The sequence below is a fragment of the Cibotium barometz genome, chromosome 42 (genome assembly GCF_041138505.1).
Source record: "Cibotium barometz isolate CiBa-2024 chromosome 42, ASM4113850v1, whole genome shotgun sequence".
Lineage (NCBI taxonomy): Eukaryota > Viridiplantae > Streptophyta > Polypodiopsida > Cyatheales > Cibotiaceae > Cibotium > Cibotium barometz.
In genome coordinates this window covers 40,171,648-40,178,850 of record NC_141087.1, presented here as the reverse complement: position 1 = coordinate 40,178,850, position 7,203 = coordinate 40,171,648, and positions in this window count along the sequence as shown.

Sequence of the window (7,203 nt, the reverse complement as noted above, 5' to 3'; positions counted from 1 at the left end):
TCATACTCATGACCCATTCTCAATCCAAATCAAGCTTTTCATAAAGCTTTTCCTTAACCCAAGATTAAGCTATGCTTGAGGCCAAATTAATGGCTTTTTTCTATGCTTTTAGTTTATGTATATTGATGATTCAATCCATTATGGATTAAGGATCCAATTAGAGATTATTTTAATTATTTCCTTAATGATAAGCTTTATCCCTTAGAAAAATTGAGATTTATCAGTCATAGCAGCGGAGCTATGGCAAAATTTTTATAAAAATTATGCATAAAATAATTTCATTCAAAGTATAAAAAGAGGACTTCCTACCATATTCTAGGAATTATCATCCTAGATTAATTGAAAGAATTTCATTATAATCATGGAGAAATTAAAATTTAATATCATGCATAAAGGATAAGTTTTTATATCAAAAGTGTTATTTTTACCATTTTTATTTCATGCATAGAAGTATGCATAAAAGAAAAATTTTTATATCAAAAGTGTTACTTTGATCATTTTTAATTTTCATACATAGAAGTATGCATAAAAGAAAAATTTTTATATCAAAAGTGTTACTTTTATCATTTTTAATTTTCATGCATAGAAGTATGCATAAAGGAAAATTTTTATATCAAAAGTGTTACTTTGATCATTTTTAATTTTCATGCATAGAAGTATGTATAAAAGAAAAATTTTTATATCAAAAGTGTTACTTTTATCATTTTTAATTTTCATGCATAGAAGTATGCATAAAGGAAAATTTTTATATCAAAAGTGTTACTTTGATCATTTTTAATTTTCATGCATAGAAGTATGCATAAAAGAAACATTTTTATATCAAAAGTGTTACTTTTATCATTTTTAATTTTCATGCATAGAAGTATGCATAAAGGAAAATTTTTATATCAAAAGTGTTACTTTTATCATTTTTAATTTTCATGCATAGAAGTATGCATAAAGGAAAATTTTTATATAAAAGTGTGACTTTTATCATAATTGAATTTCATGCATAGAGGTATGCATAAAAGTTGATTATTTTATTATAAAAGTGTTACTTTTATCATAATTGGATTTCATGCATGGAGGTATGCATAAAAGATATTCTTTTTATACTAAAAGTGTGATTTTCATCATAAATGGATTTTATGCATAACTTAGATGCATAAGAGAAAATCTTTTATTCTAAAAGTGTAATTCCTACCAAATTGACTTTATGCATAAGAAGATGCATTAAAAAAATGATTTTTAATTCAAAAGTGTCATTCTCATCTAAATTGAATTTATGCATAGGAAGATGCATAAAAGATTGAATTTTAATTCAAAAGTGTCATTTTCATGAATTTATGCATAGGAAGATGCATAAAAGATTGATTTTTCTTCGGAAGTATTAATCTCCTTAAATGGAATTTATGCATAAGTAAATGTGTAAAGAAATCTTATATCAAATATAAGAATTCTCTTGTATTCTATAAATAAGATATGAGATGTGATAGGATGTGATAAGAGGTGTATAAGAGGTGATAAGAGGTGATAAGATGAATTAAGATGTGATAAAATGTGTATGGGATGAGGTAAGAAGTGTATGTGATAGAATAGGATGTATATGGGTTGTGATAGGGCGAGAATGGATGTGATGTAAAAGATTAGATGTGAAGACACATGGGGTTACATGAATGGGAATGTGGAAATGGATGTATGTATGTGGATGTGTGGATGTGGAGATGGGAGTATGGATGTATGAATGTGAAAGTGGATGTATGAATGTGAAAATGGATGTATGCATGAAGATGTATATGCATAGATGTGAATGTGGATGTAGATGTGGATGTATAGATGTGAATGGGAATGTGGATGTGGATGTATGTATGTATGTGGATGTAGATGTGAATGTATAGATGTGAATGGGAATGTGGATGTGGATGTATGTATGTATGTGGATGTAGATGTGAATGTATAGATGTGAATGGGAATGTGGATGTGGATGTATATGAATGTGGATGTAGATGTGGATGTATAGATGTGAATGGGAATGTGGATGTGGATGTATGTATGTATGTGGATGTAGATGTGAATGTATAGATGTGAATGGGAATGTGGATGTGGATGTATATGAATGTGGATGTAGATGTGGATGTATAGATGTGAATGGGAATGTGGATGTGGATGTATGTATGTATGTGGGTGTAGATGTGGATGTATAGATGTGAATGGGAATGTGGATGTGGATGTATGTATGTATGTGGATGTGGATGTATGTATGTATGTGGATGTGGATGTATGAATGAGGACGTGATAATGGATGTATGCATGTAGATGTGGATATATGGATGTGAATATGAATGTGGATGTGGATGTGGATGTATGGATGTGGATATGGATGTGTATGTATGAATGTAGATAAGGGATGTGGATGTATAAATGAGGATGTGAAAATGGAGGTATGCATGTAGATGTGGATGTATGGATGTGAATATGGATGTGGATGTGGATGTATAAATGAGGATGTGAATGTGGATGTGAATGTGAATGTGGATGTGAATGTGGATGTATGGATGTGGATATGGATGTGTATGTATGAATGTGGATATGGGATGTGGATGTATAAATGAGGATGTGAAAATGGATGTATCCATGTAAATGTGGATGTATGAATGTGAATGTGAATTAATGTGTCGTCGATATGAGGAAATGGATGAGAATGAGTACACATTGAATGGAATGTGGAATAAGTAATGTGGACTAAGGAGGGATAATGTGGAAAGACAAGAGTTTGATTTAGAAACTGTATTTTGTGACTGTTTGTAAATGACTGTTTTATGTCAAGAATGCTGGGGAAGCATTTTGACCATCTTGTGGATTAAGGTCATGAAGACCTAACTGTTAAAGTTACAACTGCTGACGGAGAGTCAATGGAGGACGTCTCGCGTAGCAAGGTCGACCGAGGTCTTGACCAGCCTCGGTTCGATTTAAATGGTGAGCTTCCGGTACTGAAAATCGATGTTTTGGATACCAAGGTTTTGGTTTTCATTCAAGTACGGCCCAAAAGAAGTTCTTTATCTCTTGGGGAGTATAAGAACTTATCCCCCAGATATTGTGAGCCTTATATCTGAATTCAATGAAAGTAGGTGACTTAGCCTACAAGCTTCTTTTACCTCCTCATCTCAAAGTTCTTAATGTATTTCATAGAAATATGTGCCAAACCCAAATCATGGAAAGACGGTAAAACTTCAGTGGCAAGTTACCGTTGGCTTCGAAGTTACGCTAGCTCCTTCCTTTATATAAGTCGTAACTTTTACTTGTCGTTCACAGTAATCTTACTCCCATCGATCTCCTTTCTTTCTTAATCTCCTTCATGGCTTGGCAACAAGAATTAGTTTTATCCATAATGATTCCTTACCTTCAAGACGCAAGTGAGTCTGTGAAGAAGGATTTTATAGAACAGTATGAGCGCTCACTTTTTCCTCACCTAGGAACTTCTGTAGCGCAGACCAAATGGCGGACCTATCAAGACATAACTAGGGTAACACCCTGGGGTCAGCAGCACTTTCGTAACAATGTCCGCTTGGCCATGGTTATCGAAGCCTTGGGTTTGGGTCCTCGATACTACTGCGTCATGAGATCAAGACATCTTGGGTTTTCTGAGCGGGTCTTCTTACTGGCGTGTTTTCTTCCTCATGAGAAGATATGCCTTTACCCCGTTTTTGGCTTGCCTCTCAGAGGTCCTTTTGTTAGAACACCTCATACCACTGAGATAGGTGCAGCAATAACCCACAGAATCATTCCCATAGATGAGTTACCTTATACTTGTGCAGCTTGTGAGGACTGCTTTTGTGACCATATGATGGACGGGCTTATGGAAGTGTAAAGAGTTCCTCTATCTTTACTGTATAAGTTCCGAGAATGAATAAAGTTTAAATCTTGTTCGTATTTTGAATCTTGCTCTCTTTAAGACTTATCTTGGTGGTTAATCTTGATTAAAATTTTTCTCTAAGTCTCATATTCGTGAATCTTGCGAAATTACCCCCAGTTTGCGAGATGAGGGCATCTCGCATTTTTTAAGTGGGGTAGAATGTAAGATTCCTCTCCCAACCCCTTTTTGATGTCTAGTATCTTCCCCTGTAATCAATCCCTCTTCAGAAATATAAAGACCTTGTTTCTAACTATTTTAGCCTAGAGAGAGAAAATATTCTAGAGAGAGAATATTCAGATTTTGAATATTTTTGGATAGAAAAATATCTCTTATAATTCAGATGAGTTCCCCTGAAACAAAAATTCAAAAAGAATTTTCCAATGTGCAATTGGAATTAATTGGAAATAGGTATAAAGAACCTTAGTCTAAGGGTCTAGATTTTCAGAAATCTTTAGACTATGGTCCAATTAAGGTTCCTATGGGCCAATAGCATCAATCCATGTGTAGGGAAGAGATAAATCCAAATTTGTAAAAAGAAGATACCCAAAAATGAGTAAATGCTCACATAAGGTGAAGAGTTGAAAATGTACAAGGTTTATTAGTAAAAAACTATGAGCAATATTAAAATGATGCCATTATGACACATATGTAAGGAAGGGGACTTCTTTAAAGGAGGTGCATATTTCACATAAGATGAAGAGTTGAAAATGTACAAGGTTTATTAGTAAAAAAACTATGAGCAATATTAAAATGATTCCATTATGACACATATGTAAGGAAGGGGAATTCTTTAAAGGAGGTGCATATTTCACATAAGATGAAGAGTTGAAAATGTACAAGGTTTATTAGTAAAAAAACTATGAGCAATATTAAAATGATTCCATTATGACACATATGTAAGGAAGGGGAGTTCTTTAAAGGAGGTGCATATTTCACATGCTTGAATGAGTTTTAAACTCATAAAAATTGAGATATTTCATCTCTCCTCTCTCCTCATTCAAGTCTAGTTCCAAAAAGTTAGCTTAACTGACCTAAAAATGGTCAAATATTGACCAAACTGATTTAGAAAATTCTAGAATCAGTTTGTTTGGTTAGGAGCTCAATTTTTCCTATAAATAGAAGCCTCCCCCTTGTTGAAAAATAGATAGTGTTTATGCATCGTTACTCTACTCCACCTAAGCCAAGAACTGTGAATTCATTTAATAATTCACTAGTTTTTGGAGTTTCCCTCTTTCTTCAATCCCCATTAGTGGCTCCATCAACATACTTAACCAATTGATTGGTTGGGGGCCTCTACCGTGAACAAAGAATCAAGCAAGTTGTAAGGTAATTAGTGAATATTGATCTTTCTATAATTTCTTAATGTTTCTCTCTTCTCAACCCCTCTCAAGCTTGAGAAGCTTAATTGGTATGTTGTTTTTAAATGCTATTGAAGTTTATTGGTGAATAGTAGTGAAGAGTTACATAATTTAATAAATGCTATTGAGGTTAATTTTCATTTATGTTTAAATTCTAATGATTTTTATGTAAATTCTCTCTCTTACTCAAGAAATGGTCATACTCATGACCCATTCTCAATCCAAATCAAGCTTTTCATAAAGCTTTTCCTTAACCCAAGATTAAGCTATGCTTGAGGCCAAATTAATGGCTTTTTTCTATGCTTTTAGTTTATGTATATTGATGATTCAATCCATTATGGATTAAGGATCCAATTAGAGATTATTTTAATTATTTCCTTAATGATAAGCTTTATCCCTTAGAAAAATTGAGATTTATCAGTCATAGCAGCGGAGCTATGGCAAAATTTTTATAAAAATTATGCATAAAATAATTTCATTCAAAGTATAAAAAGAGGACTTCCTACCATATTCTAGGAATTATCATCCTAGATTAATTGAAAGAATTTCATTATAATCATGGAGAAATTAAAATTTAATATCATGCATAAAGGATAAGTTTTTATATCAAAAGTGTTATTTTTACCATTTTTATTTCATGCATAGAAGTATGCATAAAAGAAAAATTTTTATATCAAAAGTGTTACTTTGATCATTTTTAATTTTCATACATAGAAGTATGCATAAAAGAAAAATTTTTATATCAAAAGTGTTACTTTTATCATTTTTAATTTTCATGCATAGAAGTATGCATAAAGGAAAATTTTTATATCAAAAGTGTTACTTTGATCATTTTTAATTTTCATGCATAGAAGTATGCATAAAAGAAAAATTTTTATATCAAAAGTGTTACTTTTATCATTTTTAATTTTCATGCATAGAAGTATGCATAAAGGAAAATTTTTATATCAAAAGTGTTACTTTGATCATTTTTAATTTTCATGCATAGAAGTATGCATAAAAGAAACATTTTTATATCAAAAGTGTTACTTTTATCATTTTTAATTTTCATGCATAGAAGTATGCATAAAGGAAAATTTTTATATCAAAAGTGTTACTTTTATCATTTTTAATTTTCATGCATAGAAGTATGCATAAAGGAAAATTTTTATATAAAAGTGTGACTTTTATCATAATTGAATTTCATGCATAGAGGTATGCATAAAAGTTGATTATTTTATTATAAAAGTGTTACTTTTATCATAATTGGATTTCATGCATGGAGGTATGCATAAAAGATATTCTTTTTATACTAAAAGTGTGATTTTCATCATAAATGGATTTTATGCATAACTTAGATGCATAAGAGAAATTCTTTTATTCTAAAAGTGTAATTCCTACCAAATTGACTTTATGCATAAGAAGATGCATTAAAAAAATGATTTTTAATTCAAAAGTGTCATTCTCATCTAAATTGAATTTATGCATAGGAAGATGCATAAAAGATTGAATTTTAATTCAAAAGTGTCATTTTCATGAATTTATGCATAGGAAGATGCATAAAAGATTGATTTTTCTTCGGAAGTATTAATCTCCTTAAATGGAATTTATGCATAAGTAAATGTGTAAAGAAATCTTATATCAAATATAAGAATTCTCTTGTATTCTATAAATAAGATATGAGATGTGATAGGATGTGATAAGAGGTGTATAAGAGGTGATAAGAGGTGATAAGATGAATTAAGATGTGATAAAATGTGTATGGGATGAGGTAAGAAGTGTATGTGATAGAATAGGATGTATATGGGTTGTGATAGGGCGAGAATGGATGTGATGTAAAAGATTAGATGTGAAGACACATGGGGTTACATGAATGGGAATGTGGAAATGGATGTATGTATGTGGATGTGTGGATGTGGAGATGGGAGTATGGATGTATGAATGTGAAAGTGGATGTATGAATGTGAAAATGGA